Source organism: Herpailurus yagouaroundi, unplaced genomic scaffold (genome assembly GCF_014898765.1).
Source record: "Herpailurus yagouaroundi ecotype Mexico unplaced genomic scaffold, PumYag 100, whole genome shotgun sequence".
In the NCBI taxonomy this organism is placed as follows: Eukaryota; Metazoa; Chordata; class Mammalia; order Carnivora; family Felidae; genus Herpailurus; species Herpailurus yagouaroundi.
Window position 1 is genome coordinate 12,238,422 of NW_024412391.1, and position 13,910 is coordinate 12,252,331.

A 13,910-nucleotide genomic window follows, 5' to 3' on the forward strand; every position below is an offset into this window, starting at 1 on the left:
AGAGATGAGGCTTGAGAGTCATCTATTTCTAGATAGTGTTTTAAACTAGGACTAAGTTACCTGGAAGAAAGCAAACAGTGAAGAGAAGGCTGCACAAAACGACACCCCAACGTTGAAAGCCCAGAAAAGGAGACTGTGAAAAAGATGATAGCTACTGCTTGGTGGGTGGTCAGGTATGAGAATGGGTAGGGAGGATGGTTACCGCTTTTTGTTAAAAGCCACAGAGCATTACTGGACTTTAAAAGTAGGGTAATTTGTGATAGACTGGATAATTGTAGCCAACTAATCAGTTACTCTTTTAATGGGATTAAACACTCAGTCTTTGCCATGTGTCTTTGCAGGGCTCTCGGAAGGACTTCTTGGCCTGTGATTTGCTCTGAATGATGGGACACACCAGAGGTGATGGTGTGCCTGTTCAGGGTGGAAGGTTTAAGAGCATTACATTTTGTTCTTACCCCTGAGCGTCTGCCCTTTGCCATGACAACAAGCACCACAGAGTGGGTTGAATGGCTCATCCCACCCCCTGAACATACACATTCATCGAGAACCTGCAAATGTGACCTTATTTGGAAATGGGGGTCTTTGAAGATGTAATTCAGTTAAGAATCTCAAGATGGGATCATACTGGCTTATCTAGCTGGGCCCTAAATCCAATGGCAAGTGTCTTTATAAGAAAAAGGCAGAGAGAGATTTGAGACACACAGGACATGGCGATTTGAGACACACAGGACATGGAGATGTGAAGACAGAGGAAGAGATGGGGGCAATATATCCACAAACCAAGGAATGTTAAGGTTTGCCAGTCACCACTAGAAGCTAGGAGAGAGGCATAGAACAGATTATCCCTCGGAGCCTCCAGAAAAAGCCAACAACCCTGTCAACACATTGATTTTGGACTCCTGGCCTCCAGAACTGTGGCAGAATACATTTCTGTTGTTTTAAGCCACCCAGTTTGTGGTAATTTGTTACAGAAGCACAGGAAAACAATATACCCCAGATCGTGTCCACTTTTCAGCTTGAGTTCCCAGTGAGCCCAGCCAGGACCATCAGAGTTGCTACTGACCCAGGCCTTATGCAAAAGGCATAAGAAATAATGTTTGTTGTTGTAAGCCACTGAGGTTTTGTAGCATTTTTTACCAAGAAAAAGCTAACTAATATTTGTATATATTAAGAAGTAAACTAAAGAAATTTAGTTAGACTCAAGAAAGTTTGGTTAAGACAGAAAAACTTCTGTTAAATAAAAGTCACCATACACAACGTGAAAAGACAAGCCAAGAGAAAATGTGCAATGTATAAAGGATTAGAATCTAGAATATCCAAGAATGCCTAAAAGTCAATTGAGGTAGAGAGCGAGAGGGGCAACACTATTACAAAATGGGAATAGGATGTAACATCCACAGAAGAGAAAATGCAAAGGCCAAAGTCCTTGAAATGATGCTCAACCTTATGAGTAATCAGGAAAATGAAAGTGAAAACACTGACACCAGCTCACAGCCAACAAATTGGTAAAGAAAAAAACATTTAATCTTGTAAAACTAAATGATGTTGGTAATGTGCAGAATCCTATGCGTTTTCGGTAAGAAAGTAAATTGGGACGCTTTGTAGAGTTACTTGGCAGTGATATTTAGTATATGCCTTCTTTGTCCAGCAATCCCACTTTTAGGTATATCCTCTTAGGAAACTCATGTTCTTTAGCAAGGAGGCATGTAAAGGGCAGCTCATCAGAGTATTATCTGTCACAGCAATATCACAAAATTCCTACAGCAATCAGCAGGGGAAACGCTACATAAACTATGGTATAGGATGGAATACTATATAGTAGCTGAAATGAATGAATTAGATGCACCTGGGTCTCAAAAACATATTATGTGAAAAAAAAAAAAAGCAAGTTGCAGCTGGAATGATTCCATTCATATGAATTATTTATGGCTCCAGGCAACAGTAGGCTAGAACCACTCCAAATTCAACATAGTGGTTACCCGTAACAAGGTAGAAAGAATGATACTAGTCACAAAATCAAGAAACTTGAAATTTATCTGAAGTGTATAAAAGAAGACCTCAAGTAATGATGACAAAACAATTCCATTTGTTAATTCTGCAGAGTATATATACAGATTGTACATTATCCTTAGACTTTTTTTTTCTTTTAAGAAACTGCTATACAAATGAGATTTCTCTCCCCAAGGCACTAGTATCTGGTCACCTATGTGATACAGGGAAAGGTCACTGCCCTTCTTTGTTCTGAGGGCATCAGTAGAGCTCACTCAGGACCAACCAGACTAGCAGGGAGAGAGGACCTGCCCTGAATATGAAGTCCTCAACTTAATCACACCTTTGTATTAAGGGTCTGACATGATAGGATCAACAGTTACTCTTTAAGGCTAACACCTTAAGCCATAGTCTAACTTAGTGCCTTAATGCCAACTGTTTTAGGAATAGGGTACAGATAAAGTGAGGGCCAGCTCTGATCCACTTTGATGGGCACAGAAGGATTAAAGACAGGCTGGTCTCTCAGAGCATCAAGTAGAAGAAGAAGGGCTTTGGTTGTCTGGGATAAGGGTGATGATCTGAGATGGAAAGAGGGTGTAATCCAAGAAGCCCCAGTATGAAGGAGCTTATGAGACAAATGTTACCTTTTCCCACTCTCACTGAGTGGCCAATTCCTTCAGTCTCCCTATCAGAAATCTCTGTCTCCCTATTTCTTGGTCTAGGGAGGATAACTGGATGTCTCCACGATTTCCACTCTTCCCACATTCATTTCTACTGGATTTGCTCTACCCTCAGGGAAAGTAAAATGTTTCCATCCATGAGAAATCCCTCTTGGTCTCTGATGGGTATCTGAGTCACTCAGAGCCATAGCCAGATTTCTCTCAGACAGTTGCATTCATTCATTCATTCATTCATTCATTCATTCATGCAACCAACCTCTTAACATGTATTACCTACAAGGCTTAGTGTTAGGCTCTATGCCTTTTATTATCTTGTAAAAACACCACACCTACCTTTAAAGAACTGCTGGTCTAAAGGAGAAGCTCAGACATGTGCACAAGATGGACTCTCAAATGGCAAGTGCTAAGAGAGACCCCTTTGCACCACATGTGTTTACCCAGCTGTGTGTGTTTCCTTTTCCTGTCTCATGCTTAACGAAGGCTGTCTAATCCAACCAAGACCGTGTGGTGAGACCTGGTGTCCCCTCCCAACCAGAAAGCATATCCTTCTCTCATTTCAGGGGGGAAAAAAGCCAATCTCATAATTGGCTTTGCATTGCAGACATACTTGTGAAGGGTGCAAATAAGAAAACATTTAAAATATTTGATCTATTTTGGGTGAGGTTTTGTAGCTTTGGCCTAGCAGAATGTCATCTGAGAAGCAGTGATTTCTCTTGGGGGGCAGATATTTTTAAGATCAAAAACAGAAAAGAAAAGAAAACATTTTCAAAGAGATAGCGGAGTCTGCTAATACACAGGGAAAGATGGCTGTTTGGAACATGCAAACTAACGGCAGCATAGAAGCATCTGAACGCTCATCAAGCTCTGCTGGACGTGTGCTCCCTTTACATCATAGAGAGGGTGTGTCTGAGACGCGTGTACCACCGCACCACATCCCCTCCTTCCGAGCCTTCACCTGTGCCACCGCAAGCACCCTCGTACTGTCTTCATGTTGCTCCCCGCCCTCCTGTGTCGATACACACATCCCGGTTTTACTTCTGATGACTTAGCTTCCTCTAGCTTCACGCCTGTCTTTTCTTTTACTGTCAGATTTCTCCAAATGATTAATGTATGATGCAGCCCCACCACCCCCACTTCTTTCATGACCTCACTTCTTGGTCCCTGAACATTTTGACTTCAGGCCCTGACCTCTTCTGAGAGGTGGTATCTGTGACCCCTGAGCAGCTGGACCCTTTTGCAGTCCTCCCTGGCATCCCCTGACCCCCCTGGGTTCTGTCTTTATCTCTGGTAGCTCTTCCCACTGATGGCTGGTCTGTTGTCTTACTTCTCTGGCCTCTAGATTTTTCCTCCTGTTCTTTTTCCTCAGTGAGGACATCCCCCAGTGCCCCGGCCTGATCTCTTAGAGAATTCACAGGGCAGATATAAGAATTAAAGGAGATCAAGTGTTGGTGGAGTTGCTTTCTGAACTAAATGCTTGTTTACTGATGGGACAAACTTTTATGAAGCACCTTTCCCATAGCGAAGCTTTTCTCAGTCTTGGGAATATGGGGACACTGTAGAAGACACTGTTGGCTCCTCTTCCCTTAAAAGGGTCTTGCCTTTTGCTGGCAGAGACACGTGCTCACATAAGCGCAGTGAAGCGGAGCAGGTGCTGTCATAAAAATCCTGTCCAGTGAAGGTCACCAAGGAGGGAGGGGTCATTTTTTTTCTTAGTGGGTTTTTTTTTTTTTTAAATCTCATTTTTTCTCATGTCTACAGCAATTACCTCTTCTGATACGAAAAAAAAAATGTATTTGGCCCCGATCTCTTGCTCTCATCATGAATTCCCTTGCTTGGAAATCTTCAATATCATCTTACTACCAAAAGGATGAAGTCAAAACCTGGCTTAGCATCTTACCAAGATCTACAATCTTACCAAGATCTAGAAGAGGCCCCTCTTCTTGCCTCTTCTAGATTATCAATGCAAACCCTGCCCCCACTCTTGTCAAGGGGCATACCTTCTGCCTGTGACCTCAGTCATGGGCCTCTCCCCTTTACACTTAGCTGTCGTTTGGTACCAGCTCCAGGCGCACCTCAATGCCGTCCTTGAAATCTCAGCCTTCAGTCAGTAACCATTCTCAGACCACCTACAGAACCTGCTGTCAGACCTGTGCATTTTCTATTTATCAATTACAGACTTGAATTACTTGATTTTATATATATATATATATATATATATATATATATATATATCTCCTAGATTGATTAGTGACTGAGTGATCAATTAGTTAATAGTTAATTAATAATTAACAGATAGTTCTGGAGTGCCTGCTATGTGTTGTCAGCTCTATTAGGTCCTAGTGACACAGTGGTAAATAAGACATACAGAACTTTTAGAAACAGAGGCCGTATCTTAAAATTATGGGCTATATATTATACCCATTTAATCTCTTTCTCTCAACGCTGCCTTTTGGGACCAGAATTTAAAAATACAAACAATTAAGATGTCTTAACAAAAATTATTTACATTCAACTGTATACAAACCTGGTACTAAAACTGAGAATTCAAGTCAGTGCTCAGGGAATGGTGACTGCAAGTTTGGGTCTAGGCCAGGAACCCTGGAATCTTATTGCTGCTACCCTAATTAAGAGGTGCAGGTGGCTGGGGGAAGGGAACCAAGGACTACAGCCCTCCCACATGCTCATGAATACCAGGCATACCTCGAACAGAACTACCCATGTATGGACTTTTGGGGACACTTAGTTCATATGATTCTTCTAGAAGGTGGGGAAGGAATAATCATAATAAAAATAACAAATGAGTATGGCCAGAGTTGATTTAGAAACTAGAGTGCCAACTTATTAAACTTCAAGTGGGATACATATCCTAAGGCAAAAAACTAAAGTGGCCATTTGAACCCAGGCTCCTGACCAATAGGCATCTCCCTTCAGGACAAAGAAAGGAGGTGTTAGGGAAAAGTTTTGACCCAAAGCCCAAGAACCTGGCCAACTTGGAGGGTGATTCCAGTGATGGCTAATAAACTGCCTTTCCTTAGGAATATTTCTGTCTGAAGAATTAGACCCTATTGCTAGGAGAACTGCTCCTAAAATAGTACTAGAGGAATCCTGGCATATTCTTCTTTTTGAAGCTCTAAAACATCAGGCTTCTCTTTGCCTGCCGGGACATCTACATTGCCTTCTTTCACGTTATAGACCTTGTTCATGTATTATTTTTAACTGAATTATCTCCTGGTATTCTATATGAATCCATGCCCTCAGAAAGACCACCTCTGTATCTCTTAATCACTCTGCCAAATGGCTAATTTCTGGGAAATTTTCCTTTAAATGGATTATTCACAGTATGTCTATCTGTCTCTCTCTGCATATTAAGCAAATACTCATCTCTATATCCCAGCACCTGGTATAATGCCTAACATAGAATGTTACGGGACGAATGAATGAATTTTAGAGAATTTCGACTTCCTGATAGCATTCTCAAATTTTGGGATTCTTCTTACTTTGGAAATGGGCTACATCTTCCAGATGTTAGAGGCTAAAGCTTTAGGGCATATATATTTGGGGTCAGATGCTCTACCTTTACCAGGCTTGAGTATTAAGGAGAGCCGGGGCTATGCTCAGGAGAGCACCTGGCCACGCCTTTCTTCTACTTCCTTTTCATTTTTCTGGCTGGTGAGCTTTGGACTAGCTTTCCTCAATGGAATGATAAGATTCAAGATTCAATTGTAGATTCAATTACAATGCAGCCGAGCTCACTTGGCACATACCCTGGATTGGGGTCAAGGCTCCAGCTAATAAATAAAATGATCCTTTGTCTGACCCTGAATTCTGTACATATTATTTTCCTTGGGAAACTCACAGAGAAGGGTGTCTAATGGTCAGGCCCTGCTAAATACCATCCACTTAAGACAGTTTACAAACTGCAAAGACCTGGTTGCAAATATTTCAGAAGTAATAATAAATAATAAACTAAACACACAAATAACGGTATCTATATATATAATTTTTGTATTATTTCATTGTCATATATTAATACACCTATTTATGTTAACATATTTAATGCTTTAATAATTAATGTTAAAGTCATTACTTAATGTGTTAATTAATAATTTTATTCATTACTATGTATTTATTTATATATTTAGCACTTTTACTCCAAATAACCATGCCACCCATATTATCACCACTTTTCTTACACACCCTCATATAGCTGGCAAATATTCACTTATGGGGAGCAAGATAGGTTAAGCACCTGCCTTCAGAACACAGAAAGAGTACAGATTATAGGTAAAACAACCTTAGTAAGTCATTTAAGTTCTCTGAGTTTTAGTTTTCTTATTTGTAAAACAGTTGCTTTGAAGCGTTGATGTGAAGATCAAATACATTAATAAATGTAAGTATGCTTTATAACTGTTAAGAGGTACTTAGATATGAGTAATTATCATTATCAGTACAGAACTAAGATTAAAACCCAAGTGGCCTCCTGACTACCAGTTTCATTTTTTTAACTTTAAGTTAATCTACTGCAAATTTTCTTTCTATGAGATCTTGACTCTTCATAGATTATGGAACAGTGATTTCAGCAACCACAAAACTTTTTCTGATACTTGCCATTCCAAAGAAATTGGTGAAATTCCACTGAGTGCAGAGAGGAAAACACTAAAGTTTTTCTTAAATGTTGGAATAAGATATCTGTTGGAAAACTGGGTTGGGGCAAGGGGTGCGGGTGGGGAGAAGCAAAAACAGAACTTCTTGTTATTTTCAGAACATCCTCTTTTTCACTCCTCCCCATTGCAGGCAAGCAATTCTGTTCTGTTAATTGTACACTTTTTGTATCGTAGGTATTCTTCCCAAGGTTAGAGGTGTCATCCCGTGTGCGTATATTTCCAGCACGCAGGGAAAATGCCTAATCTGGTGTCCCATGGGGATTTCTACACAACCTTTGATATGGGGGATTTCCATGTGACATCAGTTTCATGTGTGTGAAAGGCCCTAGGACTGGAAGAAAAGGAAAGAAAAGAGGGTGCTGAGCTGAGTGACAGAGAGAGGCTGGATCTTGTGGGTTATTTTAAGTATATATTTCCAGGAAGAGAATGTAAGCTCTGTGTGAACTCGGTTTTCTCACATGTCAACATGAGAATAGCAATGAAGGCAGTCTCCTTCCCAGCATCCCTTTGAGGAATAATAAATAAATGTGATAAGAAAGTGTTTCACAAAATAAAACAGACTTTGAAGTAGAAAAGCAGCCAGCCAGAATTCCACGTGTAGCTGGAAACTGTTCCACATTTTAACCATTCCTGTATCGGTCGAATGGGTGGTAATCAGTAACCTCTCCACCTCACATTTTTCTCACTGCACAAATGCAAACATACACTCTCACACACCCAATAGGTGCTATGGGTTTGTTTTTTTTTTTTAAGAGAGCAAACTTCATGTGTTTATAGATATATCCCAAATGATCACTTCATTTAAAGTTTATATGTACATTAATTTTCATCTATTCACTATCATTAGTATGCTTAATATAGTTATGTTTATATAATCAAGTCAACAATGAAGTCATTCCAATTCTAAATTCAGATGGTTAGACCAAAAGATCTCTAAGGCATTTTCACTCCAAAGAATCTATGAGTCTAGTAGGAGTTTTGACTTTGACTTTGCATTATCTCACACATGCTTTAAGAAAGAACAGAGTTGCACACAACAGTCTGATTACGTCAGTATTATTTAAAAACACCAGCATGCAGAATATACTCATGGGAAGCTTCTTGGTGTGTAAATGTAGACTATGCTTGCTACACTGAACAGAATCTCTGTACCGTACGTTTGACTCCAGAAGCACATCTTCTGCTGCCATCAAAACACTCATGCATCGTCAGTGGTACTAAGCCTTATGTGAGTAGGCAAGTTATCATCCTATATAACCATTTGAAAAGAGTCTTACTATACCCCATATCTTTAAAATAGTCACAAAGGAGACAGTTTGAACTCTTAAGAAAAGCTCTGATAAGAACTCAGAGCTGGAAACTGCTGAAAGTCTCTGGGCTATTTTCACGAATAATCTTTGTAGTATATGGAATGAGGTCTTCAAGTGACATGGAGCTACAGAGTCTATCTGTCTACAAGCCAGCAGACAGCAGGCTAGTCAGGGCCAAGCGGCTCTTTTGGATTAGAAAAATACAGACAGAGCATGGGGGCTGGGATGGAAGGAGGACAATACTGTGTACTGAGCAACTCCAGAGAGCCATTCACATTCTATTCTACGTAGACAGTGCTGCCTGGAGAGAAGGGAGAGTAAAGTAAGTGTAGTTTTCATTCTTTGGTCCATATGGAAAGTTAATATAGATAATAAGAGCTATACTTCAGGTTGCTTCTTATTTAACCAATAACCAAATAATTAAATCTTGGGTTTAAATAAATCCCAAAGAAAAGAATTAAATTGACTCCAAGTTTTCTGGCTAAGAAAGCCAGATTCATGCCAAGTTCTAGTATCATATGTCATAAAGCAGTGAGAACAAAAGAGCTACTCTGAATGAAGCAAATCAGTAAAGTGCCGAGAAAAAAGAAAGCATAAATGTTGCTTCAAAGTTAAGCTGGATGTTAGCTTCATTCATACTCCAAATATTTATTCAGTGCCTCCTACTTGTCACACTGCTATCAGATGTAGCCCGTGTTTAAGGTTCTCATGGCCCCGTGTAAAAGCTCATGTATTTATAATATCTTTGCACTTTTGTTGCAGTGACAAATTCATTTAAAGTCAAAGGATATACTAATTAACTTGTATTAGTTCACTACGTATGTGGTTAAATTCAGTTAAGAGCTTTCAAGTCAAGCACAATATTCAGGAAGAAACCAAACAAGTTAGCTGCTAAACTGGGCACCTGTGTCTTGTGTCTAAGAATCACATAAGATCTACCAGTTCTAACTATATAAGACTTTCTAGACGGGGTTCTTCAATGTGGGGCTTTATAAAGATGGCAAACAAGTTATTGAGATAGATAAGTCTCCTTTCAGAAGTGAGAACTCCATATAATTTATACATAATTTACTACAACATTATGTTCTACCCTATGGATTAAAATCAATGTAGAATGGATTTTATTTCAATATCAACCTCTCACTTATTAACAGACAGTGATTACACTTGACTGGTATAGTTAAATACTTCCTTCAAATATTACTTTAATTTTTTTTTTAACGTTTACTTATTTTTGAGACAGAGAGAGACAGAGCATGAACGGGGGAGGGGCAGAGAGAGAGGGAGACACAGAATCTGAAACAGGCTCCAGGCTCTGGGCTGTTGGCACAGAGCCCGAAGTGGGGCTCGAACTCACGGACCGCGAGATCGTGACCTGGCTGAAGTCAGACGCTCAACCGACTGAGCCACCCAGGCGCCTTTAATATTACTTTAATCATAAGAACAGAATTAAAAAAAAAAAAAAACGCAAGAATTCAGAGCCCTAAAATTGACTCATGAATGTAAGGGGAAATAATATATAATAATGGTAGTATTTTTAGACAGGGGGGAAAGGATAGCTATCCAATAATTTGTGGGGACTCTTGGTTATCCATTAGAAAAAAAATCCCTATTTCACATCATTCACTAATAATTTTCAGGTACATTAAAGATATAGCACACAAAAACTATGAAAGCAATCAGAGGAAATACGGGAAAATGTTGTAGGAAAGCCCATTTTTAAGTACAACCAAGAAGGCAAACAACACAAAGTTAAAGACTAACAGATACAACTAAAATAAATGATTTTGTTACTGTGAAAAATAACACAAGCAAAGTTAAAAGACAGAGACAGGTTAAGGATAAAATATTTATATAATTCATCACAAACAAAAGATTCAAAAGAACCAGGAACGGCTGCACAGGCTGTGTACTGCACACCACCAGGAGGAGCTATTCAAGTAGACTACAACATGGGGTGTCCCTAAAGTTGCCTGAGTCAGAATCGGTAATATATAAAGCACTCCTACAGCAATAAAAAGGTCAATAAGACCCCCAATGGTCGAGTGGGCAAAAGATATGAAAAGTGGATTCACAGAGGAGGAAATCCAAGTAACAGCATATACAAAGATGTTCAATGTCCCCTGTAATCAAAGAAATGCATATTGGAACAATAATAAACCATATCGGTGTGATAGGAGCATTGGTTAGGGTATGGTGAAATGGTATTCTCTTGCATTCCTAGGTGAACTGTGAATGTGATAACACCTATGTAAATTAAAAATGCATATTTTATTTTTATATAGGAATATTATATAAATATACATATATGCAGTATGTAAAAGCACTAGAAGGACTACATCTCTGTTAACAGAGGTACCTCTGGGAGTCGACTGGAATTGGGCATAGAAACCAATAGTGGGTTTTAGTTTACTTTTAAAACATTTATTTATTTTTTTTTTTTAATTATAGAGAAAAAGAGCATGAACAGGGAAGAGGGGCAGAGGGAAGGAGGGAGGGACAGCGAGAGAGTGAGAGAATGAGAGAGAGGGAGGGGGAGAGAGAGAGAAAGAGAGAGGGAGAATCTTAAGCAGGCTCCATGCTTAGTGCAGAGTTCAGTGCGAGGCTCAATCCCATGATGCTGGAATCACAACCTGAGATGAAATCAAGAGTCAGACACTCAACCAACGGAGTCATCCAGGCACCCCATTGAAATTTTTTTTTTTTAATTTTAGAGAAAGTAAGAGAGATAGTTTACTCTTAATGTTTGAATTGTTAAAAAAATATATGTATTAGTTTTTGACATTTAAAAAATTTACACTTCCATTCCGCTTGTGGCTTGAGACAAGGATATTATTTAAAAGTCACAAAGAAGACACACTGCAGAATTTTTTAAATGACAATGGCAGTTGAATGAGCTACAGTAACCAACACTAACATTTATCATACATACTTAGGTTTACCTAAAGATTGTGTTACTTGTTATTCATTTCTTTCCCTGCTTCCCTTTGTAATATTCCTCCTTTCCACATCTCAGGCCCCTGGCTTGGGAACCTGGCTCCTGGCCATCTAGGCTTTTTCTCTCTTCCTGTTGTGACCTCCCTGCCCAGGATTCAAACCCAGGCTGTTCTGATCCAGAATCACACTATTGTTGTCTCCTAAAACAAGAAGACTACTATCTAGATGGATAGGCCTGGACCTTATCCCAACCCACAGAAGTCACAAGCTGAACAAATATATTCAGGGGCTACCTATGGAGAGGTCCCAGCCTCCTGCACCAACTGAAGAGAACTGAGTCAGACACCTGCCTCAAGTCAGTGCAGCCGGAGGGGCTTGCAAAGGCAGCTAGGAAATCAGGAGGCCAGAGTTTGCAATAGAGTAGACAAACACTCGGAAGGAAAATACAAATTTCTGGAGTCAAAGCAGGCAGGGGAAGGACTAGCAGGCACCTGGGAATCAGAAGTATGAAATTATAGGCAACAGATACAAGATCATCTAAAGTCAAGGGCCAATGCTACAAGGTAGGAGAATGAGGAGCACCGAGGAAACAGGACAGCAATGAGGAAGAGCTCCACTGTAGCCCTGTTTCACATTCCTGCTAATGGACTCTGCTACAGTTATCACAAGGTAGATGCCACTTCCAGGCAGTCAACCTCGACCAATGCTTCTCTTCCAGTGTGCTTTAAAAAAACAAGCAAATATCGTCTCTCACTCCATAGGCTGTCTTTTAGTTTTGTTGATTGTTTCCTTTGCTGTGCAGACGTTTTTTTATTTTGAAGAAGTACCAATAGTTCATGTTTGCCTTTGTTTCCCTTGCCTTCTATGGAATGGGAAAAGATATTTGCAAATGACATATCGGATAAAGGGATAGTATCCAAAATTTATCAAGAACTTATCAAACTCAACACCCAAAAAACAAACAACCTAGTGAAGAAATGGGCAGAAGACACGAATAGGCACTTTTTCAAAGAAGACATCCAGATGGCCAACAGGCACATGAAAAAATGCTCAACATCACTCATTATCAGGGAAATACAAATCAAAACCACGATGAGATACCACCTCACACCTGTCAGAATGGCTAAAATTAACAACTGTGGAAACAACAGGTATTGGCAATGCAGAGAAGGGGAAACTTTGTTGCACAGTTGATGGGAATGCAAACTGGTGCAGCCACTCTGGAAAATAGTATGGAGGTTCCTCAAGAAACTAAAAGTAGAACTACCCTATGATGCAGCAATTGCACTATTCGGTCTTTACCCAAAGGATACAAAAATACAGATTCAAAGGGATACACGCACCCCAATATTTATAGAAGTGTTATCATCATCAACAATAGCCAAACTATGGAGAGAGCCCAAATGTCCATTTACTGATGAACAGAGAAAGATACGGTGTGTGTGTGTGTGTGTGTGTGTGTGTGTATACACACACATATATACATACATACAATGATAGAGAGCAAATCAAGGGCTGATGGAGGGAGATGGGTGGGGGGATGGGCTAGATGGGTGATGAGTATTAGGAGGGCACTTGTGATAAGCACTGGGTGTTGTATGCAAGTGATGAATTACTGAATTCCACTCCTAAAAACAATATTGCACTGTAAGTTAACTAAAATTAAAAATAAAACAAAAAACTAGCAATACCCAGGCTGCACCCCAGTCCAATTAAATTAAGATTTCTTGGGTACAGCCAGATATCAGTAGTTTCCAAAACTCCCCAGGCGATTTCCCAGCACTGAGATGCACTGTCCAGGTCTTACAAATTTAGACTGGGTAATTGGTACATGGCACAGTTGAGGGGTATACAGGGTGGAGATTCCTGAGAATTCATTCCCTACAGAACAATTTTATCTCATTACTTTAGTAAATGAGAGGATATACTCATTTTTTTCTAGAAGAATTAAGATGGCTCCTCTCATTATTTTTTCACATGAGAGCTCAGGCCCAAGGTTCATAAAGTCATCATAATTTCTGGACCCTTAGATTAAAAATTCTCTTTTCAGAGCTCAGTCTTCTCCAGAGAGACTCCCCACCCCAGCCCATTCCAACCTCCAACAGAGTTTGCAGCATAGACCCAAATAACATTCCCCTATTTATTTTCTCTTTGAAAATAATACATTCAAGATTATAAAATGCCTTTTTGATAATTGGTGCAAACATTGATTTACAGTCTGATCTGACATAAATCAGGCCCGAAATTTATTGGCAGAAATATACATTGCATAATTACTCAGCAGCAGTTACACATTCTTGACACATTTATCTTCTAAAGCCTGAACTCTA